This window comes from Chiloscyllium punctatum, chromosome 29 (assembly GCF_047496795.1).
Source record: "Chiloscyllium punctatum isolate Juve2018m chromosome 29, sChiPun1.3, whole genome shotgun sequence".
In the NCBI taxonomy this organism is placed as follows: Eukaryota; Metazoa; Chordata; class Chondrichthyes; order Orectolobiformes; family Hemiscylliidae; genus Chiloscyllium; species Chiloscyllium punctatum.
In genome coordinates, this window is record NC_092767.1 from 31,547,172 (window position 1) to 31,574,244 (window position 27,073).

The window sequence follows — 27,073 nt, forward strand, 5'->3', positions numbered from 1 at the left end:
TAGTTTTAAAATAGCTATGGAAAAGGATAGACTGGTCGACAAGTTAAAGTGTATGGAGTTGACAGTGGGGTCTTTGGACATTACAATATGTAAGTGTGATTTGTAGAAACTTTTTCTGAGTCTTGTAAATGAGAGCGAGATTCAGTCTGCATTCAGGTCTCTGTTATTCTTTACAAGTCTGATGGATTACGTTCATATACTAAATGCTTATCTCTATTTACGATTGTAATTGAATCTTTAATATTGCAGTGTACAAATAATTTTCTATGTGATATATCAATTATAAAGAACCTGACCTCTAATGGGAGTATCAATTTGAATTGAATAACTTGCGTGCCTTCTGAACATGATGTAAACCAGAAAATGCTGCAAATACTTTATATGTCAGACAGCATTTGTAGAGAGAGAGAGAGAAACAGAATGAACGTTTCTGGCCAATGACCTTTCATCAGAGAAAGTGACTGAATATTTCCAGCAGTCTCTGTTTTTATTTAATTTAATGTATCTGGATTATACAGCTTTTCAAATTATAAATCTCCATAACGTATTATTGGAGGCAGGGATTTGTCTACAGACCAGTTTGGAGAGAAATATAAATAATTTTTTTCTCTCTTGTTCTGTTTGAGTGTTTGAATAAAAATGTCACTGGAGGGTGGGATCAAAGTGGGACTGAACAGTGTCTCTGTCTGAGTCTGTGGGATTGATGACCCTTCTGTGTCTCTGTATCTCTGTCAGTGATAATGTGAGTGTGTGTGAGAGGGAACTACCTGCATTGTTACTTGTGTCTCAGCTGGAAGGTGGGAAGAAGAGCAGAAGGGAAAGGCTGTGATGGGCTGGAGGGCAGGAGAGGCTGAAATGACAGAGTAACAATATTGACCAAAATGGTGCAAGGAACCATGGGTGGGGGCAAGGTGGGAGAATGGGAGAAGAGAAGAAACAAAAGATTGGGGTGTAAATAATCTTCACTGACTGTCATCGAAAAACAAACAAAACAAAAGAAAATGGTGACAGAGATAAGAAAGTGAGGTACTCTGTCATGTCCCCTTCACTGTTTCCAGGATGCACATTTACTCTCCGATTCTGAATGAATCTGTTTTCTCATCATTAACTCTCGCATGGCCAGTTACTCTCAGTTTTAAAGGATCCTGTTTCAGCAAATGGACCTGGAGTCAAGCAACCAATTCATTGGATTTACAGAAATTCAGTTTCAGTGGAAAGACACGGGGAAATGTCCTCTGGCTGTTGATGTGATGGACCCTTCCTGTCAGATCCTGAGAACTTCGCATGAAACAAAGAGTCTGTCACTGACGAGCAATCTTTGTGCACGTGACGTGTCTCCTACATGTGCACTGGACATGACAGAGATAGTTTGGTGAAGGGGCTGGAGGATACAGAGAGAGGGAGGGGTGGAGGTGGTGGAGGTGATTACAGAGATAGGGAAGGGGGCAGGGTCTGGAGGTGGTTACAATGATAGGGTGGTGTTTCGGGGCAGGGTGATGTCACAGAAACGTGGAGGAGTGTAGGTCCTGGAGGAGGTTACATAGATAGGGAAGCATGTTATTATTCCTGATAACCCAGCACTCCCTACACTTACAATCCTTGCCCTTCACCCTAACAGGAACATACTGTCCCTGAACTCTCAGTATCTCATTTTCAAAGGCTTCCCATTTTCCAGCCCTCCTTTTACCTGTGAACATCTGCCCCAATCAACTTTTGAAAAATCTTGCCTAATACCATCAAAATTGTTCTTACTCCAGTTTAGAACATTAACTTTAGATCCAATCTATCCTTTTCCATCACGATTTTGAAACAAGTAGAGCTTTGATCTCTGACCCCAAAGTGCTCCCCAGCCCTCCCTTATTTCCCAAGAGAAGGGCAAATTTTGCTCCTTTTACAAGTAGATTCACCCACGTACAGGACCAAGTGACAGACACACCCTGGGGTCAGTCTGCTCTCCCCTGGGTCAGTGACAGAGACACAGTGGGGTCAGTCTGCACTCCCCTGGGTCAGTGACAGAGACACAGTGGGGTCAGTCTGCTCTCAGCTGGGTCAGTGACAGAGACACAGTGGGGTCAGTCTGCTCTCCCCTGGGTCAGTGACACAGACACAGTGGGGTCAGTCTACTCTCCCCTGGGTCAGTGACACAGACACAGTGGGGCCAGTCTGCTCCCCTCTGGCTCAGTGACAGACAGTGCTCTCCTTCCCCCTTCCACTTGTCGATGGTGGTGATGATGTATACATTTGGACATGCTGCTGGGCAGAGTCATGCTCTTGGAGAAAGTGAGGATTGCAGATGCTGGAGATCAGAGTCGACAATTGTAGTGCTGGAAAAGCACAGCCAGTCAGGCAGCATCCGAGGAGCAGGAGAGTCGATGTTTCAAGCATAAGCTCTTCATCAGGAATGGGGGTGGGGTTGGGGAGGGGGGAGGTTTAAGGGGGAAGCGAGATAAACGGGCGGGGGTGAGGCTGAGGGATGGTACCTTGGAATGTAATGGGTAGATGGAAGTGGGGGTGATGATGATAGGTCAGAAAGGATGGTGAAGCAGGCAGATGGGAAGGAAGATGAACAGGTAGGACAGTTCAAGAGGGCTGTGCTGCGTCGGATGGTTGGATCTGAGATAGGGTGGAGGGAAGGGAAATGAGGAAACTGGTGAAGTCTACATTGACCCTGTGTGGCTGGAGGATCCCAAGGCGGATGATGAGGCATTCTTCCTCCAGGCATCAGGTGGTTAGGGTTTGGTGGTGGAGGAGGCCCAGGACTTGAATGTCTTTGGCGGAATGGGAGGGGGAGTTAAAGAGTAGATTCCCTACATTGTGAAAACGGACCCTTCAGCCCAACAAGTCCACACCGACCCTCTGAAGTGAAACCCACTCAGACCCATTTCCCTCGGACTAATGCACCTAACACTATGGGCAACTTACCATGGCCAATTCACCTAACGTGCACATCTTTGGACTGTGAGAGGAAACCAGAGCACCCGGAGGAAACCCACGCAGACAATGTGCAAACTCCACACAGACAGTCACCCAAGGCTGGAATCAAACCTGGTACCTTGGTGCTGTGAGACAGCAGTGCTAACCACTGAGCCCACAGAGTGGTGGGGCTGCTTCGTGACTGTGTCCCAGAAAGAAACTGAAGACAGACAGAGTCTTTGAAGAAGTGAGGTCTGGGTGGGTTACACATTGGAGAGTCCATGTGGATTTGTTGGGCCAAATGACCTGTTTCCACAGGGTCAGTAGTCTAATCTAAAAATGTTCTCTGCAACATTCCGCAAGTTGGTGTCCTGTGTACCCAGTGTAGAGGAGACCACACCGAGAGAAACGGACAGAGTAGATGGTATGTGTGAAATTACAGGTAAATCTCTGTCAGATGTGCAAGGATCCTTTGGGGCCTTGGATGGAGGTGAGGGAGGAGGTATGGGTACAGGTTTGCACTTCTTGCGGTGGCAGGAGAAGGTGCCAGGAGTTGAGGGCGGGTTGGCGGGGCGTGTGCACCTAACAAGGGAATCGCGGAGGGAATGGTCTCTGTGGAATGCTGATAGGGGTGGGGATGGAAATATATCCCTGGTGGTGGAGTCTGTTTGTAGGTGGCAGAGGATGACATGTTTTATCGGGAGGGTGGTGGAGTAGAAGGTGAGGACCAGGAGGGTTCTGTCCTTGGTGCGATTGGAGAGCTGGTGTTCAAGGGCGAAGGAGCAGGAAGTGGAGGAGATGTACTGGAGGGTACCATCGATCACCTGGGAGGGGAAACTGCGGTCCTTGAAGAAGGAGGCCATCTAGGATGTTCGATGGTGGAATTTGTCCTCCTGGGGGCAGATGTGGCGGAGGCAGAGGAATTGCGAATAAGGAAAGGCATTTTTACAGGAGTGGGGGTGGAAGGAGGTGTAGACCAGGTAACTGTGGGAGTCTGTGGGTTTGAATTAAATGTCCATGTTGAGTCTGTCACCGGAAATGGAGATGGAGAGGAGGAGAAAGGAAGGAGAAAGGGAAAAGATCCTTTCCTAACATGGTGCCATTATTTAAGAAAGGTGGTAAGGAAAAGCCAGGGAACTAACTATAGACTGGTGAACCTGTTGTCAGTGGTGGGTGAGTCTTGAGAAAAAAATAATCAAGTTAAAAAATTACATGGAGAAAGGACACATTGTTTATACACCGAGCTTGTGGAGAGGCCTGCACAGGGACGGCTCGGGAGAGTTTTTGTATCCAGGCAGTGAAAGCTGAATGTTGGATTATTTGAGGAGGAGTTGTTTTTTTCATTTGTTCAGTTAAGTGTTTGATTTTTAAAAAATATTTATTTTTAAAAAATTTTTCTTTGCATGCTTCATAATAAATCTGTGCTTAAGGAAAGATAGTTTAATTTAATATATAATTTCTTTAGATATCTGGAAAAGAAAATCTGATAAGTAAAGACATTTGCCCCACCTCCCCTTCCAATTTGAAATTAAACTTACTCTGCAATTTGGGAGACTGTAGACTATAATTGCTTGCAACAAGGTGAATCTTGCATGCAAATTGACGAATGCCAAGATATGCTGTGACACAAACACTCAGCTTCAAGGTCATCACTGATTCATCTCCATCTTTGGACTGTGACTTGTGTATTCCCCTGCAGAAGCCTGAAGGAAAATGTCGAACCCCCCCCCCCCCTCCCCATCAGGCGTATTAACCATGAACAACTCATGCTCGCAAAGCCTCATGGAAATTCAGTTTCTTGAATTTTCCATTTGAACAATTTTCTGTTTAAATTCTAGACATTTCCTAGAATTCATGCAAGAATGATTCTAAGTAGACTCCCATTTATTGCCCCATACATTAAAGAGCAACTACTAGTTAACAAATTAAATTCATAAGGAGTGGGTACACGGGAAGACCAAGAACTGAATTTCAATCAGCCTACAAAAATGTAGGGAAAAATACAACATGATTAAGGATGACAGCACCCAGAGACAGCCAATTAGAAGCCATTCTCATGCTTCTAGTTCCACAGTTAGCAGAACTAAAGTGACTATTCACAGCTTTTGTCATTTTAAAGGTGTACAAATATTAAAAAGGTTAAAAGTTGACGACTCAACTTGTTTTCCAGTTGAAGCTTTCTGGTCTTCAATAGCACTCCACTTCTCAACTGAGAATCTGTAAGTCGTTCAAAGCCAATTCCACAGCATCTTGTGCAGTTACTTTGAGCACAGGAAAGAAGAAGCCTCTCCATTCTGAAGCACTGGAGTACCACCTTTGATTTTTAAAACAATTGATTTGGGTGACACGATGGCTCAGTGGTTAGCACTGCTGCCTCACAGCACCAGGGATCCGGGTTCAATTGCTGCCGTGGGCCACTGTCTATGTGGTGTTTGCACTTTCTCCCCGTGTCTGTGTGGGTTTCCTCCCCCAATCCAAAGATGTGCAGGCCAGGCAAGTTGGTCATGCTAAATTGCCCATAGTTTAGGTCCATTCGTCAGGGTAAGTGTTGGGGGATGTGTTACTCTTTGGAGGGTCGGTATGGACTTGCTGGGACAAAGGACCTGTTTCTACACTGTAGGTAATGTAAAATGCAATCATATAAGGTGCTATTAAAAGTTTCTTCATTTTCAGATTAATGTTACTGATGGCTTGCAAGAGATATTGAGGATGATGATAAATAGATTTAGTGAATTAATTACATAGCAAGATCATTCAGACAGATAACTGTCCGTCAGGAAGGGTATGAAGGTGGTTTAGAAGTCCCCGTTGCTATTCCTCTCTCAAACAGATATTCCATTTTGGGTATTGTTGAATGAGAAAAATAGAAGCGGTTGTCAGATCTTGGGCACTGACAATGAATTTTGTGTTAAATGGGTTTGTCAAGTTTTAAAGGAATACTCATTTTCGGGAGCTCGCCTGTCGGGCACAGACAGGAGATTCTGCGGTAGTGAGTGTGAATCGAGGAGAGTACGTTGCTTTTCTGGTACCAGGGTGAAAGACGCCTCAAAATGTTTGAAGCAGATTGTCAAAGGGGAGAGTGAGAAGCTGGAACTGGGAAAGGGTTAAAGCTTTACAGAGTGAGGACAAATGGTTAGGTAGAAGGTTAAAAAAGTAGTAGTATGAAAAGTAGTAATCTCTGGTTTACTTCTGGTGCCGAGTTCTAATGAGGGAAGGAATAAAAGGACAGGGCAGATAAATCAATGGTTGACGAGGTGCTGCAATGTGCAGGGAGTCACTTTCTTGGAGTATTGAGCCACCGTGCCCCCGTTTTCTAGCACCACTCTGATTTTGACTCTAACCTCCAGCATCTGTAGTACCCACTTCTGCTGAATGGAAAAGACTAGCAGCTCAATGATTTTACAGAAAGGATAGAAAGAGGCAAGGTGGGAGAAGGACTGGCATTTTTGATTAAGGAAAATATGATGACTGTAATTAGGGAAGATATTGCTGAGGGATCATTTAGTGAAAATGTATGGGTTGAAGTTAGAAATAAGAAAGGGGTGATCACCTTGATGGGATTGTACTACCAGCTCCCCAAAAGTCAGAGGGCAATTGAGAAGCAAATATGCAGAGAGATCTCTAATATAAGTAAGAATAATAAGTTTGTAATAGGAGGGGATTTTAATTTTCCAAACATTGACTCAGACTCCCATGGTGTAAAAGATTTTGATGGTGAAGTATTTGTTCAATTGCAAGAGAATTTTCGCTATCAATATATAAACCTTCCCACAAGAGACAGATCAATTCTTGAACTTCTCTTGGGAAATAAGGCAGGGCAAGTAACTGAAGTGTTAGTCAGGGATCATCTTGGACCAGTCATCAACTAATAATTTTAAAATAGTTATGTAAAAGGATAAAAGTTAAAGTTCTTATTTGGAATGAGGCAAATGGGTATGAAAGGGTATGAAACAAGAACTTTCTGGAGCAGAATGATCGCAGGTAAAAGGATGACTGACAAGTGGGAGGCCTTCCAATGTGTGAGAACAAGAGTTCAGAAATATTCTGTTCCTGTTAGAGTGAAAGGCAAGGCTGGTAAGGTTAGGGTGCAATGGATGAATAAAGATGTTGAAGTTTAAGTCAAGAATTAAAAAAAAACATCTATTAGAAAGACAATTGAGATCAACTGAATGTCTTGAAGAGCATAAAGTGTTTAGGGGCATTCTTCAGAAGGAAATGAGGAAGGCAAAGAGGGGATAAGAGATCGTCTTGGCAGATAGGGTAAAGATTATTCAAAGAGATTCTATAAGTAGTGAGTGAGGGAGCAATTGGAGAGAGAGTAGGATCCCTTGAAGACCAACGAGGTTGTCTTTGTGTTGAAACTCAAGAGATGGGAGAGATATAAATGAATATTTCACATCAGTTATTATTGTTGGGAAAGAAATGGAGGGAGGCTAGAGAAATCAGGGAAATAAATACTGATGTTTTAGAAACACTTCACAGTCCAGAAGAGGAAGTGCTGGAGATCTTAAAAAAACATGAAGATAGATAAACCTTGAAGACCTGATCAAGTGTGTCCCAGGACATTGTGAGAAGTTAGAGAGAAGATTGTCAGGCCCAGAGCAAAAATATTTGTATCATCTATAAACATGGATAAAGAACTGGAGGACTGAGCTGTGGCTAAATTGTCATTGTTTAAGAAGGGATGTGAGGAGAAGCCTGGAAACGATCGACCTGTGAGTCTGACCTCAGTGTGGGTCCTTGGCCATGGGTAGTGTTGTAGAGCAGAGAGAGACCTCAGGGTTCAAGTGCATAATCCTTTGAAATTTGCATCACAGGTAGACAGTCTGGTTAAGAAGGTGATTAGCATGCTTGCCTTCATTGTTCAGACTTTTGAGCATAGGAGTTCTGACATTATATTGAATTTGTACAGGATGTTGATGAGGCCTCTTCTGGATTAATGTGTGCAATTCTCATTGCTGTGTTATAGGAAGGATATTATTAAAGTGGAGTAAAGATTTACCAAGATGTTGCCAAGAATAGAGGGCTTGAGATATAAAAATGGGCTGTTGCATTGGAAGGTGAGGGGTGACCTTATTGATGTTTAAAAAATCATGTGGGGCAGAGATCAGGTGAATGACAAGGGTCTTTTCTCTCGGGTGAGGAGTTCAAACCAGGGGGGTATATTTTTAACATGAGAGTAGAAAGATTGAAAAGAAGATGACGGGCATCGTTTTTACGAGTTCATGTGTGGAATGAACTACCAGAGGAAGTGGTGGATGCAGGTACAGTTACAATGTTTAAACTACATTTGGATAAGTTCATGAATAGGAAAGGTTTGGAGGGATATGGGCCAAGCACAGGAAGGTGGGAATAGTTTATGTTTTGGAACATGATCAGTGTGGCCTGGTTGGTCTGAAGGGTCTGTCTCCGTGCTGTATGACTCAATGACTCCATGACATTATGGTAGGCAGTCAAAAGACACGTTAGTCTCTGCACATGCTCACGGATACATCGGCGGGAAGGGTGTATTGTCTAGCTAACATCAATTGTTACAGCTAACCTGAGAATGCAACTTTTAAAAAAAACGTTTTGTGATTTACACATGAAAGAAGTAAAACTATCAGCTCCCTCTATCCGGGAATTAACTCCCCCAAGGATGGAGCACAGCCAGAGTCACCACTGTGGGATTAGAGGGGGGAGGGAGTGAGGGAATGAGGAGGTGTGAGAGAATGCAGCAGGTAAACAGTTTCATCCAGTCTGCCTTTGTCTACTCCTGCTTTGCATTTTATTGTCTTGGAATGAAAGCCAAATGTATTTTCAAACTGATCAAATTCTTTTTGTCTTTGGGGCTTCCTATTGATCAATGTGAAAGTCTCAACTTGAGATTGCCAGGAATCAACACAAGGAAGAGAAAGGAAACAAAGTCAATTATTGTTGAAAATAAACGTGCAATCAAAAGTCACAGAATCCTAACAGTATGTTCTTTCCTCTTTCTGACAGGAAACTCCTGGTGTGTTTTAATTTGCCCAGATGTGTAGCTCAGAGAATTCAGTGAGGAAGAGTGGACAGGAGCCTGTCGTTGCATTTCCCTCTCTGGCCTGCAGTGAACGATTACACCTTCCTCCACATCATTTATTTTTCTAACCTCTTCACTTACTGAGAACGGATTACTTGGGATAAATGTAGCATTTGTGTACATTTAATTTCTCTTTTGGTTTTGCTTTTGTTGTCCCACTTCCTACTAATTGTTGCTGATTACTAACAGCCCTTTCCACTGGCTTTACCCCTCCAGTCTCTTTCATTTTGCTCCTCAGATGGAGTCAGTCCTTGCCCATGAGGAAAGGAGTGTTATCATGTTGCTGCTCCTCCTTCTCCTTTCGGTCCATTCCTCACGTGGACTCCTCGTTCCGTTATCTGCTGCACCTAATGTTGGCTCTGAGTTACTTGGATTGATTCACCAATTGAATTATTGTTCTAACTGGATATGTCACGGCATACTTTAACTGGTCTCTGAAATGTTTCTGTGTCACCACATAAATAAGGGCATTTGTGCAGCAACTTCAGTTCCTCAGCATGTATCCAATCTGAGCAAAGAGACCAAAAGAAACAGAATCCAAGGAATAACCGGCATTAAAGAAATATAAAATATGCAACAACCAGAGAAGTATGAAGCTGGCAGAAATGGCAATAAGTAAAACCACAGAATTCTTCCTGCTCTCTACCTCTGGATCATTCTCTGTTTTTCTCTGACCTCTCAGTTCCTTCCGCACCTTAATGGCCTCGAAGATATGTCTGACAGTCAGAATGTTGATAAAGAGAATAAAAGTGAATGGGAACATTGGTGTTCAAAAAGTCTCAAAATATCTAAAACCTATCCACCGAGGGTCATTAAAATAACTAGGCCTGGGATAACAGTACCATGGAACATTGTTGATCATCTTTCCAGGGTAATACATAAAGAAGTTGGGAATGTTCTTTAAACAAAAGAAGATGCAGATTGTTGCTAGAACCCTGGTTGCAGTTTTCCCTGTGCAATACTTAGTTTTCATCTCATGAAAACAAATGGTGACAAATCGATCAAAGGAAAAAGCAATGGTGAACCACACAGAACAATCAATGCACAAGCGGCTGAGGACATAGCAAATGGTACAAACGGGAGTGATTTGCAGGAAACACAGTGGATAATAATAAAGTTGAAATCGGCGAAGGATGATGTAAAAAACAATGAACAGTAGATCTGACATTGTCATGGCCACCAGATAGCGAGTGCTGCACGTAGAAAGGCCACATTTGCCCCGAGCTAAGATTACAATCACCACTAGACTAACTGTAAGAGAAAGAAAAAAAGGACTTGAGGTTATTAATCAAACATTCTCTCTGCCTGAGTCCAGAATGTAAGTAATGACACAAAGATAATTGTTGTTCCATGTCATATGAAGTTTAAAGAATCTGAACCATATCATCGCATTCTCTCGAAATGAATCATTTGCACATTTAAAGGACATAGGGAAGAACATGAGCAGCAGGTTACTCACAGAAACACAGTCATATACTCAAAGTGTTTTTGGTTCAACAGCAGTCAATTTCATCTGCTTTCCAGATTACTCTGACTGGCTGGAATTTCCCATAAGCCCACAGCACCCACACAAAGACACCTGGGATCAGTAAAACAGAATAGCAGACACCTAGTATGGACATTGATCACAACATTCCTCTATTTGGTTTTGGAGTCTCCACAGTTCAGTTTACCTCCAGAATTCGATATCCACACTGTGTGAACCACAGGACAGGGCATTTAATCACAATATGGATGAATAAATGATAGGGTATTGAGTCCCTTTCCCATGAAGGTATTCAGCAGTGAATCCAATCACCAGGCCCCAGGTTGGATATCCACTTTAATCAGAAAAACTGCAACATTTATCCAAGATAGTAGAGCACAGCCCTCATGCAAATAAAATCTGAATCCCCACAACACTGGTCATAGTAACGCTCTGGTTTAAAAAGCAGACACTTTATCTGGGATGAAGCGAAGCTTCCTGCCTGATGTCGAGGCCTATGTTCCCAAGCTTCTCTCCTCAGCCCTCTCCTTGTGAATGGAGATTCCCCCTCTCAGATTCGGAGTGAATGCTGGAGCTAGAATACCCCACAGTTTACCCAGCATTCTCCATGGCGTTCACTAGACTTGTATCCACAGCTTTGCATTGCAGACTAATAAATACTTATCAAAATTGATAGTCAAAGACAAAATAAAATTATCAAATGAATACACCTTCACGAAGACCATTATTGTTTGGGGAGCATCAAAGTGTAACAGCAACAAAGGGCAATGACGGAAATATCCTGTTGGACAAAGTTGTTTGATCCTCTGTGGGAGATCCGCTGCCACAACACTCCAGATCTTAGAGTTTGTCCTATTAGACACTGTACCATGGTACTGTGCATCATTTTACAAATGGCAAACTGACATGTCTGTTCAACAATCAAAGAATTCAACAATACACTTCATAATTGGCCTCCTGTTCTCAACAACCCTCCCAGTGATCTGTCCTCACAAATACGATGCCGTCACACGTCCACTAACTGATGAAAACACACAAGACTGTCAAACCCATCCTTGCTGACCATCACTTATCACTCCTGATGACTTGAGTTGATACGGCATGGTGCTGGAAAAGGTACAGCATGTCAGGCAGCATCCCAGGAGCAAGAAAATCCATATTTTGGGCATGACTTCACCCACCCCACCCCCCAAACTGTCCACGATGAAATAGCACCTCCCGCAAATAAAACCTGAATCCATGCAACATTGGTCACTTTAACTGTCCTGAAGAAGGGTCCTGCCAGAAACCTTGACTCTCTTCCTCCTCGGATGTTGCCTGACCTGCTGTGCCTTTTCCAGCACCATGTTCTATCTGCAGTCCCCATAGACTCCTCATTCCTAATGACCTGCTGAATCCACCCATTACCCTGTTGTATCTGGGCTCCCATTTGGAGAGAGCTGCCTGAGCAAGATCCACAAACACAATCCCTTTCCATCAAGGAATGGGAAATACTAGGTGTCACTGCAAGGTGGGTTGTTACAAAACCTATCTGAACGATAGCAGGCTGTGAACTACCACAGAGAGAGGGTGGTCTTCCGAAACCCTTTCTAGACCAGCCAGGGCCGGTGCTCAACCAAACTCCATCAATGTGGCCTCAGTGTAAACCCATTCTGCACAGTATAGGGAAACACACAATGCTACACATTACTGAGGAGCTTCTGAACTGACAAACTATTCAATTTAAACTCAGTAAATGAGGACATTATTGTCTGCCATCAGGATTTGCTTTGCTAAATGGAAATATAATAATTTATCAGTTGTCGGTAGAAATCAGGATAATTCAAAATGCAGAAGTTTATATAAGTTAAGTTGTTGCAAGACCTACCAGGAACACCAACGACAACAAGCATGGTCTCGTACACTCTATCGATCCTTTCCCTGAGAAGATGCATTTCGTTGTGTGTGGTACAACCTTTCCCTTCCTGCTGCCCGCTATGTGTCGAAATCAGAGAATTCTCTCGGAGATGAAGCTGACACAGTTCCAGAGACTTTATTTTATATTGTGTGGTATCTCCACTGGGAAACTGTAATTACACCTTCAATTTTTTAAACATAATTTTGAACAAACAAATTATGACAACAGGTTTATTTTAATGATGTGATAGCATTTAGATTTATGTCTGTATTCGAATGCCCCAAAGACTGGATTAATCTGATCCTGTTAATTCTCAGGGAATCTACTTTGGCTTCAAGCAACAGTTCTTGCAAATTTCACTCACTATCAGTCCCATCAATATCTAGCTACATTTTGAAATTCGTTTCAGTGATGATCTTCATTCTACTCAGACATTCAATATCTCGGGTTGTACATCTTTTTGAGAGCTGTTCCACTGCCCACTGTTATCCCACTAATTTTGTTGTTAATCCAGTTACACGACTGATTTGGGAAATTCTCTCTGTGAATGAGCACTCTAATACAGAACCTGAAGCTGATACCGACCATATCAACAGCTGGAACTTCCACTCGGTCACATTTTCTCAAAACAAATTATAACATTCAGTTCAAAATCATAGAATGATGGCATCATACAGGACCGACATGGCCCTTCGCTCCATCGAGTTTGTATCTGTAAAATCACACTCAAAGCTATACATGGCTGGAAAATGGGAAGCCTTCAAAAATGAGATAACGACAGTCCAGAGAGAATGTGTTCCTGTTCGGGTGAAAGGCAAGGCTGGTAGGTGTAGGGAATGCTGGATGACTGGAGAAATTGAGATGTTGGTTAAGAAAGAAAAAAGTAGACATATGTCAGATTTGGACAGCAGAGACCATCTAGGCATATATTTAAGAGGGAAATCAGGAGAGCCAAAAGGGGACATGAGATAGCATTGGCAAATAAGGTCATAGAGTCATAGAGATGTACAGCATGGAAACAGACCCTTCAGTCCAACCTGTCCACGCCAACCAGATATCCCATCCCAATCTAGTCCCACCTGCCAGCACCCGGCCCATATCCCTCCAAACCCTTCCTATTCATATACCCATTCAAACGCCTCTTAAATGATGCAATTGTACCAGCCTCCACCACATCCTCGGGCAGCTCATTCCATACATGTACCACCCTCTGCGTGAAAAAGTTGCCCCTTAGATTTCTTTTATATCTTTCCCCTCTCACCCTAAACCTATGCTCTCCAGTTCTGGATTCCCCGACCCCAGGGAAAAGACTTTGTCTATTTATCTTATCCATGTCCCTCATAATTTTGGAAACCTCTATAAAGTCACCCTTTAGCCTCCGACGCTCCAGTGAAAACAGCCCCAGCCTGTTCAGCCTCTCCCAGTAGCTCAAATCCTCCAACCCTGGCAATATCCTTGGAAATCTTTTTGGAACCCCTTCAAGTTTCACAACATCTTTCCGGTAGGAAGGAGACCAGAATTGCACGCAATGTTCCAACAGTGGCCTAACCAATGTCCTATACAGACGCAATATGGCCTCCCAAACCCTGTACTCAATACTCTGACCAATAAAGGAAAGCATACCAAACACCTTCTTCACTATCCTATCTACCTGCAACTCCACTTTCAAGGAGCTATAAACCTGCATTCTAAGGTCTCTTTGTTCAGCAACACTCCCTAGAAGCTTACCATTAAGTGTATAAGCCCTGCTAAGATTTGCTTTCCCAAAATACAGCACCTCGCATTTATCTGAATTTAAGGAGAATCCAAAGGGATTCTATAAATACATTAAGGAAAAAGAGTAAATGGGGGAGAATCGGGCCCCTCAAAGATCAAGCAAGGCAGCCTATGTGTGCCCACAGGAGATTGGGGAGATACTAAACAAATATTTTGCATCAGTGTTTACTGTGGAGAAGGACATGGAAGATATACAATGTGGGGAAAGAGATGGTAACAGCTTGAAAAATATTCATATTACAGCAGAGGATGTCTTAAAATGCACAAAGGTGGATAAATCCCCAGGATGTGATCAGGTATAACCTAGGACTTTGTGGGAAGCTAATGAAGTGATTGCTGGGCCCCTTGCTGAGGTACTTGTATCATTGATAGTCACAGGTGTGGTGCCAGAAGACTGAGGATTGGCTTATGTTTAAGAAAGGTGGTAAGGAAAAGCCAGGGACTATAGACCAGTGAGCCTGGTCGATCATGGGCAGGTTGTTGGAAGAAATCCAGACGAACAGGACTTAAATTTATTTGGAAAAGCAAGGACTGTTTAAGGATAGTCAACATGGCATTGTGCATGTGAAAAGGATTGATCAAGGCAGAGCAGTGGATGTGATCTGCATGATCTACTTCAGTAAGGCATTTGACAAGGTTCCTCATGGTGCACTGATTAGCAATGCTAGGTCTCATGGAATTCAAAGAAAACTAGCCATTTGGATACAGTACTGGCTTAAAGGTAGAAGACAGAGGGTGTTGGTGGAAGGTTGCTTTTCTGACTGGAGGCTTGTGACCAGCAAATTGCCACAAGGATCAGTGCTGGGTCCTTTGCTTTACATCATTTATATAAATGATTTAGATATGAACCTGGGACATATAGATTGTAAGTTTGCAGATGAAATCAAAATTGGAGGTTACCTCAGAGTACACATGATCTTGTTCAGATGGGTCAATGGGCCAAGGAGTGCTAAATCGAGTTTAATTTAGATAAATGTGAGGTGCTACAATTAAGAAAGAAAAATCAGAGCACGACTTATACACTAATGCTAAGGCCTTGGGGAGTATTGCTGAACAAAGAGACCTTGGAGCGCAGGTTCATAGTTTCTTGAAAGCCGAGTCACATGTAGTGAAGAAGGCATTTGGTATGCTTTCCTTTGTTGGTCAGATTATTGAGTATCATAGTTGGAAGATCATGTTATGGCTGTACATGACATTGGTTAGGCCACTTTTGGAGTACTGGATGCAAATCTGGTCTCCCTTCTATCGGAAGGATATTGTGAAACTTGAAAGGGTTCCAAAAATATCTACAAGGCTGTTGCCAAGGTTGAAAGATTTGAGTTGCAGGGAGAGGATAAGTAGGCTGAGGTTGTTTTTCCTGGAGCATTGGAGGTTAAAGGGTGACCTTATAGAGGTTTACAAAATCATGAGAGGCATGGATAGGATAAACGGACAAGGAATTTTGCCGGGATTGGTGGAGAGATTTCAAAGAGACCTATTGGGCAACGTTTTCATGCAGAGGGTGGTGCGTGTATGGAAGGAGCTGCCAGAGGAAGTGGTGGAGGCTGGTACAATTACAACATTTAAAAGGTATCTGGATGGGTATATGTACAGTAAGGGTTTAGAGGGATATGGGCCAAGTGCTGGAAAATGGGACTAGATTAATTTAGGATGTCTGGATGAGATGGACCAAGGGGTATATATCTGTGTTGTACATCTTTATGGTTCTCTCTCTCTCTCTCTCTCACTCACACACACACACATAAATAATGTTTCTGTCTTTCTATGTAATACCTTCCTTTGCATGGGAAAACAGCTCACTCTGCTCATCTGTAGTTCTTGTAAAACAACTCACTCTGCTCATATGTAGTTCATTTAAACTTGGGACTGAGCGAATTCACGAAACGATCTCAAATTGGGTGTTGTCACAATCGTTCAGATAGGATTCAAGTTCATGTAGTTGACAGCCCTCACTCAGTCTGTGTGTGTTCCCATTTTCTCGCGACCAAATAGAGGCAAACTAATATTACACTCAATGAGAAATAATAAAACTTAAACATTCATTTCATATTTGGGACAAAAATGTCAAGTTGGGTTTTGAATCAGCCAGGAAGCCAGCCATTGAACTGGCTCATATTCAGATAATTCCCAACTCTTATCGTGGACCCAGGTCAAATCCTATCAATGACAGATGTCAGAATTTCAATTTAATAAACATGTGGAATTATGACTCTAATGTTGGTCATGAAACCCTTGTCAATTGTTGTTAAAACCCATCTGGTTCTCTGATGCCCTTTAGGGATTAGGGCTGTCCTTGTCTTGTTTGGGCTCCATGTGACTCCAGACCCACAGCAATTGGTGAGGTGGGTGGAGGTCAGCCATCAAAGCTCCACGCCCTCACAGCAGGAGGTCCTCAAGATTGTGTCCTAGCCCTAACTATCTTTAGTGACTGTATAACTGACCTTCCCTCAGGCAGAATGTCATAAGTCCGAGGGTTCGCTAATACTCACACAATGTTCAGCAGCATTCTTCCCTCCTCAGATCCTGAAGCACTCCATGTGGCTCTGCAGCAAGATCCTGGCAACTTCAGCTCCTCGGAAACGGCGTTAGGGTACTGGGCACAGAGCTGGATGAACTTCAGATCATTCGGGAGGCTGAGGGAGTAATTGAGAGGAGTTATAGGGATGGAGTCACACCTCAGGTACAGGGGAAAGGTAGATGGATTACAGTCGTGGGTGGAAAGGGAACCGGCAGACAGTGCAGGGACCCCCTGTGGCCGTTCCTCTCAATAACAAGTATACTGTTTTGGATAATGCTGGGGGGGATGACTTACCAGGAGTAACACATGGGGTAGAGGACTCTGGCACAGCGTATGTCCCTGGTTCTCAGAAGGAAAGGGGGAAGAGGAGCAGAACATTAGTTACTGAGGACTTCATAATTAGGGGGAATGATAGAAGGTTCTGTGGGAACGAGAGAGACGGTTGATGTATTGCCTCCCAAGTGCCAGGGTTCATGATGTTTCTGATCGTGTTTTCGGTATCCTTAAGTGGGAGGAGGAGCAGCCCCAAGTCATGGTCCACATAGGCACCAACAACATATGTAGGAAACGGGATGGGACTTTAAGGCAGAAATTCAGGGAGCTAGAGTGGAAGCTTAGTGCTAGAGCAAACAGAATTGATGTCTCTGGTTTTATTACCCATGTCACATGCTCGTGAGGTGAGGAATAAGGTGACAGAGTATTTGAACATGTGGCTACAGGGATGTTATAGGAGGGACGGTTTCAGATAGCCGGATAATTGGGGCTCATTCTGGGGTAAGTGGGACATCGACAAACAGCATGGTCTACCCCTGAACCAGAGGGGTTCCAATACCCTTGGGGTGCAATTTGCTTTTGTGCTTCATGAATGTTTAAGCTAATTCAGCAAGGGATGGGAACCTGAATTGTAGCTCCAGTGTAAAGGAGGTGGAGAGTAGTGAGGTCATAAATAAAGTTTCAAGATCGCAGGAGTGTAACAGAAAACAGGAAGGTGGTTTGAAGTGTATCTACTTCAATGCCAGGATCATCCGGAATAAGGTGGGTGAAATTGCAGCATGGGTTGGTACCTGGGACTTTGACGTTGTGGCCATTTTGGAGACATGGATCGTTTGTTTCAGGTTCCGTGTTTTAGATGTTTCAGTAGGAACAGAGATGATGATAAAAGAGGGGGAGGTGAGGCATTGTTAGACAAGGACAGTATTACAGTGGCAGAAAGGACGTTTGATGATGACTCATCAACTGAGGTAGAATGGGCTGAGGTTAGAAACAGGAAAGGAGAGGTCAACCTGTCTGGAGATTTGTATAGGCTTCCGAAAAGTCCTAGGGAAGTAGAGTAAAGCATTGTAAAGATGATTGTGAATAGGAGAGAAAGTAACAGGGTAGTTGCTATGGGGACCTTTAACTTTCCAAATATTGACTGAAAATGCTTACTTTAGATGGGTCAGTTTTTGTCCAATGTGTGCAGGACTGTTTCCTGACACAGTATGTAGATAGACCGACAAGGGACAAGGCCACATTGGATTTGGTATCGGCTAATGAGCCAGGCTTGATGTTAGATTTGGAGGTAGGTGAGCACTTTGGTGACAGTGACCACAATTCGATTACATTTACTTCAGTGATGGAAGTGGATAGGCATATTCCGCAGGGCAAGAGATATAGTTGGGGTGAAGGCAATTATCGAGGAGAAAATGAGGACTGCAGATGCTGGAGATCAGAGCTGAAAATGTGTTGCTGGAAAAGCGCAGCAGGTCAGGCAGCATCCAAAGAGCAGGAGAATCGACGTTTCGGGCATGAGCTCTTCTTCAGGGCTCCTGTTTCCTGAAGAAGGGCTCATGGCCGAAACTTCGATTCTCCTGCTCCTTGGATGTTGCCTGACCTACTGTGCTTTTCCAGCGACACATTTTCAGCTGTGAAGGCAATTATGATGTGATTAGGATTTAAGAGGCATAGGATGAGAAGGAAACTGCAGGGCACAATTGAAATGTGGAGCTTGTTCAAGGAAGAGCTACTGTATGTCCTTTATAAGTATGTACCTGTCAGGCAACGAGGAAGTGTTTGAGCGAAGGAACCGTGATTTACTAAAGAAGTTGAATCTCTTGTCAAGGGAAGAGGGAGGCTTAAGATGAGACGATAAGGTTCAATTAGGGTGCTTGAGATTTACAAGTCAGCCAGTAAGGATCTAAAGAGAGAGCTAAGAAGAGCCAGGAGGGAACATGAGAAGTTTTGGCAGGTAGGAACAAGGAAAACACTAAAGCTTTCGAGACTTATGTCAGGTATAAAAGAATGACTCGAATAAGATTAGAACCAGTCAAGGACAGTAATGGGAAGCTGTGTGTGCAGTTCGAGGAGATAGGAGAGGTACAGAATGAATATTTTTCATCAGTATTCACACTGGAAAAAGGCAATGTTGTTGAGAAGAATATTGAGATATAGACTATTAGACAAGACGGGATTGAGGTTCATAAGGAGAAACTGTTAGTAATTCTGGAAAGTGTGAAAATAGATATGTCCCCTGGGCCAGATGGGATTTATCCTAGGACTCTCTGGGAAGCCAGGGAGGAGATTGCAGTGCCTTTGGCTTTGATCTTTATTTTGTCATTGTCTACAAGAATAGTGCCAGAAGACTGGAGGATAGTAGACGTTGTTCCCTTGTTCAAGAAGGGGAGTAGAGACAACTCTGGTAATTATAGGCCAGTGAGCCTTACTTCGATTGTGTGTAAAATGTTGGCAAAGGCTAGAAGAGTTAGGATTTATGATCATCTAGAAAGGACTAAGTTGATGAGGGATAGTCAAAATGCTTTTTTGAAAGGTAGATCATGCCTCACAAACCTAATTGAGGCATGGGGTTGAGGGTGATTTCGTGGTTTGGATCAGAAATTCGCTAGCTGTAAGAAGCTGTAAGATGTTAGAAGTAGCTTCCTTATTCAGAGAGTAGCAAAGGCATGGAATGCCCGGCCTGCAACAGTTGTAGACTTTCCAACTTTAAAAACATTTAAATGGTCATTGGATAAACATATGGATGAGAATGGAATAGTGTAGGTTAAGTAGGCCTCTGACTGGTTTCACAGGTTGGATATTGAGGGTCGAATGGCCTGTCCTGTGCTGTAATGTTGGATGTTCTATGTTCTAGGCCTGGGCTGACAAATGGCAACTAACATCCGTGCCACACAAATGGGAAACAATTACTACCTCCAATAATAGATCACATCGATAACGCCTTTTGACATTCAAGGATTTGTGTTGCTGAATCCCCCACAATCAACAAGCTGGGAGTTCCCATTGAGCTGAAAATGAAATGGGTTTACAATGTAAGTACTGTGGCTACAAGAGCAGCTCAGGGGGCAGGAACACTGCAGTGAGGGATGTACCTCATGGCTCCAAAAGCCTCTCCACCATCTCCAAGGCACACGTCAGGAGTGTGATGGAATACTCCCCACTTGCCTGGATGGAAATATCTCGGAGATCTCCCAAGAATTTGGATCCCAGCATGACCAAGCAGCCATATAAAAGCACAATGTTGCAGACACTCAAAATCCAAAATGAAGTCAGAAAGTGCTGGAGAAATTCGGCAAACCTGGCAGCACCTGTGGAGAGAAACAAAAAGTAAGGTTCATTCTAAACTTCCTCAATTGAATATAAGTTTGTTATTAATTTTATAGCATCTTGAACTAAGCTTTCTACTTTAGTACTGAGTGGGTGTTCAGATAAGTCGGGTATGGAGGCTAGGGCAGTTGCTTGCTCCTCCTGCAGAATGTGGCAGGTGGGAGACATGACACTCGTCTCCGCTGGCTCCATCTGTGGGAAGTGCACCCAACTCCAGCTCCTTGAAAACCGTGTTAGGGAATTGGAGCTGGAGCTGGATGAACTACGGATCATTCGGGAGGCTGAGGGGGTAATTGAGAGGAGTTACCGGGAGTTGGTCACTCCTAAGGCTCAGGACAAGGATAAATGGGTTACAGTTAGGTGGAGGAAAGGGCCCAGACAGACAGTGCAGAGATCCCCTGTGGACATTCCCCTCAGCAATCAGTATACCGTTTTGGATACTGCTGGGGGGATGACCTACCAGAGGAAAGCCATAGCTGTCAGTTCTCCGGCACTGAGCCTGAGACTGTGGCAAAGAAGGGAATGGGGCAGAATAGAAAAGTACTTGTGGTAGGGAACTCAATAGTTAGGGGAATCGACAGGAGATTTTGTGGTCAGGATCGGGATTCCCGGAAGATATGTTGCCTCCCTGGTGCCAGGGTCCAGGACGTCTCCGATCGGGTGTATAAGGTTCTAAAAGGGAGGGCGAACAGCCAGAAATCTTGTTACATATTGGCACTCATGATATAGCCAGGAAAAGGATCGAAGATATAAAATGTGATTTCAGGGAGTTAGGATGGAAGCTACAAAACAGGACAAACAGAGTAGTGTTCTCTAGTTTACTACCGGTGCCACGAGATAGCGAGGCGAGGAACAGGGAGCGGGCGCAGCTTAACACATGGCTGCACAGCTGGTGTAGGAGGGAGGGCTTCAGATATGTAGATAATTGGGATGCCTTCTGGGGAAGGTGGGACTTGTACAAGAAGGACGGGTTGCATCTGAACTGGAAGAGGACCAATGTCCTGGGTGGAAGGTTTGCTCGAGTAGTTCGTGAGGGTTTAAACTAGTATGGCAGGGGGGTGGGAACCTGAGCTGTATACCGGAGGTGAGAGGTGATGCAGATGAGGCAATAGCAAGAGGTAGACTAGCTAGTGGGAAGCATTTTCCTGGGAAGGAACCAAGGTATCAGTTAAAGTGTGTTTGCTTTTACGCAAGGAGTATCAGAAATATGAGTGATGAACTTAGAGCATGGATCAGTACCGGGTGCTATGGTGTTGTGGCCATAACAGAGACATGGGTTTCTCAGGGGCAGGAACGGTTGCTGGATGTTCCAGGGTTTAGAGCATTTAAAAAGAATAGGGGGGGGGGGGGTGAAGAGGACGGGGTGTAGCACTACTAATCAGAGAGAGTATCACAACTACAGAAGCTTCCATTGTCGAGGAAGATCTGCCTACCGAGTCAGTATGGGTGGAAATTAGGAACAGCAAGGGAGCAGTCACCTTGTTAGGGATTTACTACAGGCCCCCCAATAGCAGTAGGGAGATGGAAGAAAGCATAGGTCGGCAGATTATGGAAAAGTGTGGACGTAGTAGGGTTGTTATAATGGGTGACTTTAACTTTCCCAATATTCATTGGAACCTCCTTCGAGCAGAAGATTTGAATAGAGCTGTTTTTGTAAGGTGTGTTCAGGAGGTTTTCCTAACTCAGTCCGTTGACAGGTCGACGAGGGGAGAGGCCATTCTAGACTTAGTGCTCGGAAACGAGATGGGGCAGGTATCAGATCTTGTGGTGGGAGATCATGTTGGAGATAGTGACCACAACTGCTTCACATTCTACATAGCTATGGAGAAGGAGAGGATTAGGCAAAATGGGAGGATATTTAATTGGGGAAGAGGAAACTATACTGCGATTAGACATGAGTTAGGAAGCATGGATTAGGAGCAATTGTTCTATGGTAAAGGCACTATAGACATGTGGAGACTGTTTAAGGAACAGTTGTTGCAAGTGACGAAAAATATGTCCCTCTCAGACAGGCAAGAAGTGGTAAGATAAAGGAACCTTGGATGACGAGAGCGTTGGACCTTCTTATCAGAAGGAAAAAGGTAGCTTACATAAGGTAAGAAGCTAGGGTCAAGCTCAGTTCTACAGGATTACAGGCAGGCAAGGAAGGAGCTCAAAAATGGTCTGAGGAGAGCCAGGAGGGGTCACGAAAAAGGCTTGGCAGACGGATTAGGGAGAACACAAAGGCATTTTACACTTCTGTGAGGAATAAGAGAATGGTCAAAGAAAGAGTAGGGCCGATCAGGGATAGCATAGGGAATTTGTGTGTGGAGTCTGAGGAGGTAGGGGAAGCCCTAAATGAGTTTTTTGCTTCTGTCTTTACGAAAGAAACGAACTTTGTAGTAAATGAAACCTTTGAAGAGCAGGTGTGCATGCTGGAATGTATAGAGATAGAGGAAGCTGATGTGCTGAAAATTTTGTCAAACATTAAGATTGACAAGTCACCAGGCCCGGACCAGATTTGTCCTCGGCTGCTTTGGGAAACGAGAAATGCAATTGCTTCGCCACTTGCGAAGAACTTTTCATCCTCGCTCTCCACTGGAGTCATACCTGAGGATTGGAGAGAGGCAAATGTAATTCCTCTCTTCAAGAAAGGAAATAGGGAAATCCCCGGCAATTACAGACCAGTAAGTCTCACGTCTGTCGTCTGTAAGGTGTTAGAAAGGATTCCAAGGGATAGGATTTATGACCATTTGGAAGAGCATGGTTTGATTAAATGCAGTCAACACGGCTTTGTGAGAGGCAGGTCATGCCTCACAAACCTTATCGACTTCTTTTAGGATGTGACTAGAAAAGTTGATGAGCGCCGAGCTGTGGATGTGGTATATAGACTTCAGCAAGGCATTTTTATCATGGTTCCCCATGGTAGGCTCAATCAGAAGTTCAGGAGGAATGGGATACAGGGAACATAGCTGTCTGGATACAGAATTGGCTGGCCAACAGAAGACAGCGAGTGGCAGTAGAAGGAAAATATTCTGCCTGGAAGTCTGTGGTGAGTGGTGTTTCACAGGGCACTGTCCTTGGGCCTCTACTGTTTGTAATTTTTATTAATGACTTGGATGAGGGGATTGAAGGATGGGTCAGCAAGTTTGCAGATGACACAAAGGTTGGCGGTGTCGTGACAGTATAGAGAGCTGTTGTAGGCTGCAGCGGGACATTGACAGGATGCAGAGATGGGCTGAGAGGTGGCAGATGGAGTTCAACCTGGATAAATGCGAGGTGATGCATTTTGGAAAGTTGAATTTGAAAGCTTAGTACAGGATTAAGGATAAGATTCTTGGCAGTGTGGAGGAATAGAAGGATCTTGGGGTGCAGGTACATAGATCCCTTAAAATGGCCACACAAGTGGACAGGGTTGTTAATAAAGCATATGGTGTTTTGGCTTTCATTAACAGGGGGATTGAGTTTAAGAGTTGTGAGATCTTGTTGCAGCTCTATAAAACTTTGATTAGACCGCACTTGGAATACTGCGTCCAGTTCTGGTCGCAATATTACAAGAAAAATGTGGATGCTTTGGAACGGGTTCAGAGGAGGTTTACCAGGATGCTGCCTGGACTGGAGGGCTTATCTTATGAAGAAAGGTTGACTGAGCTCGGACTTTTTTCATTGGAGAAAAGGAGGAGGAGAGGGGACCTAATTGAGGTATACAAGATAATGAGAGGCATAGATAGAGTCGATAGTCAGCGACTATTTCCCAGGGCAGAAATGACTAACATGAGGGGTCATAGTTTTAAAGTGTTTGGAGGAAAGTATCGAGGGGATGACAGAGGCAGGTTCTTTACACAGAGAGTTGTGAGAGCATGGAATGCGTTGCCAGCAGCAGTTGTGGAAGCAAGGTCATTGGTACATTTAAGAGACTACTGGACATGCATATGGTCACAGAAATTTGAGGGTGCGTACATGAGGATCAATGTTCGGCACAACATCGTGGGCTGAAGGGCCTTTTCTGTGCTGTACTGTTCTATGTTCTATGTTTACCTTTTGAATCTAAATTAACTCTTCTTCAGAACAGTGCTGATGAGGAGTTATGCCAGACTAGAAACATTCATTCTCTTTCTCTCTTCACAGTTACACCAGGCCTGCTGAGTTTCTCCAACATTTTCTGTTTTATGATGAAGTAACCAGTTTGATTGGCACCACATCTACAAACATTCAGTCCATCCACCACAAATGCTCTGTGGACAGCACCTTCAACATCCATGAACACCACCTTCCTAAAGGCAAAGGCAGTAGATGCATGAGAACACCATGACCTGCATGTTCCCTTCCAAGCCACTCACCATCCTGACTTGGATAGATATTCCTTTCGTAAATTCTCACTCAATCATAGGGCTGATCTCTCTGAGACATGACTGATTGTGTGTTTCACCTGGATCACCATGCTTCAGGGGAGCGGGGGGTTAAGAAGGTGGGACTTTTATTGCGATCTCAACCAGTGTGGTTTGGAGGTGCCGGTGTTGGTCTGGGGTGGCCAAGATTAAAAATCATACAACACCAGGTTATAATCCAAAAGGTTTATTTGGAAACACCAGCCTTTGGAGCACTGATGAAGACGTAGCACCTCAAAAGTTAGTGGTTCCAAATAAACCTGTTGCACTATAACCTGGCGTCGCATGATTTTTAACTTCAACCAGTGTGGGAATTGAACTTGTGCTATTAACGTCGAACATTGAACAAGAAACCACAGCACAGGCCCTTCAGTCCTCAATGTTGTGCTGACCTTTTATCCTGCTCGAAGATCAAAGGAATATCCATACCCTTCATTGTTCCACCTTCCATGTGCCTATCCAAGGGTCACTTAAATATCCCTCATGTATCTCACTCTACTATCACTGCTGGCAATGCATTCCACACACCCACCACTCTCTGTGTGAAGAATCTACCTCTGACATCCCCCCAAACCTTCCTCCAATCACCTTAAAACTTGTGGTAGCCAATTGTGAAGCATGACCTGCCCCTCACAAAGCCATGATGACTATCTCTAATCAAGCTATGGTTTTCCAAGTAATGAAAAATCCTGTCTGTCAGAATCCTCTCCAATTATTTGTTTACCACAGATGTAAGACTGACTGGTTTGTAGTTCTCAGAGTTAACCCTATTGCCTTTCTTGAACAAAGGAATAACATTTGCCACGCTTCAATCATTTGGCACTACTCCAGTGGACAGTGAGGATGCAAATGTCATCGTCAAAGGCGCGGCAATCTCTTCCCTAACTTCCTGTAGTATCCTAGGTGAATCCTGTCTGTCCCATGGGACTTAGGTATCATAAAACATAGAACATAGAACATTACAGAGCAGTACACGCCCTTCAGCCCTCGATGTTATGCCGACCTGTCATACCAATCTGAAGCCCATCTAACCTACACTATTCCATGTACGTCCATATGATTGTCCAATGACGACTTAAATGTACTTAAAGTTGGCGAATCTACTACCATTGCAGTCAAAGCATTCCATACCCTTACTAATCTCTGAGTAAAGAAACTACCTTTGACTTCTGTCCTATATTTCTATCACCCCTCAATTTAAAGCTATGACCCCTCGGGCTCACCGTCAACATACTTGGAAAAAGGCTCTCCCTGTCCACCCTATCTAACCCTCTGATTATCTTATATATCTTTATTAAGTCACCTCTCAACCGTCTTTTCTCTAACGAAAACAACCTCAAGTCTCTCAATCTTTCCTCGTAAGACCTTCCCTCCATACCAGGCAACATCCTAGTAAATCTCCTCTACACCCTTTCCAAAGCTTCCACACCATTCTTATAATGCGGTGACCAGAACTGTACACAATACTCCAAGTGCAGCTGCACCAGACTTTTGTACAGCTGGCGCATAACCTCATGGTTCCGGAACTCGATCCCTCTATGAATAAAAGCTAAAACACTGCATGCTTTCTTAACAACACAGTCAACCTGGGTGGCAACTTTCAAGGATCTGTGTACATGGGCACCGAGATCTCTTTGCTCATCTACACTACCAAGAATCTTACCATTAGCCCAGTATTTTGCATTTCAGTTACTCCGACCAAAGTGAATCACCTCACACTTGTCCGCATTAAACTCCATTTGCCACCTCTCAGCCCAGCTCTGCAGCTTATCTATGTCTCTCTGTAACCTACAACATCCTTCATCACTACCCACAAATCCACCGACTTTAGTGTCGTCTGCACATTTACATACTCACCCTCCTACGCCCTCATCCAGGTCGTTTATAAAAATGACGGACAGCAGTGGACCCAGTACACCACTAGTAACTGGACTCCAGGATAAACATTTCCCATCAACCATCACCATCTGTCTTCTTTCAGCTAGCCAATTACTGATCCAAACTACTATATCTCCCACAATCCCATTCCTCTGCATTTTGTCCAATAGCCTACTGTGGGGAACTTTATCGAACGCCTTGCTGAAATCCATATACACCATATTAACCGGTTTACTCTCATCGACTTGTTTGGTCACCTTCTCAAAGAACTCAATGAGTTTTGTGAGGCACGACCTACCCTTCACAAAACCGTGCTGACTATCCCTAATTAGATTTTTTTCTTTCTAGATGATTATAAATCCTACCTCTTTTAACCATTTCCAACACTTTACGAACAACTGAAGTAAGGTTCACTGGTCTATAATTACCAGGGTTGTCTCTACTCCCCTTCTTGAACAGAGGAACCACATTTGCTATCCTCCAGTCTTCAGGCAGTATTCCTATAGACAATGACGATCTAAAAATCAATGCCAAAGGCTCGGCAATCTCCTCCCTGGCTTCCCAGAGGAATTTAGAATAA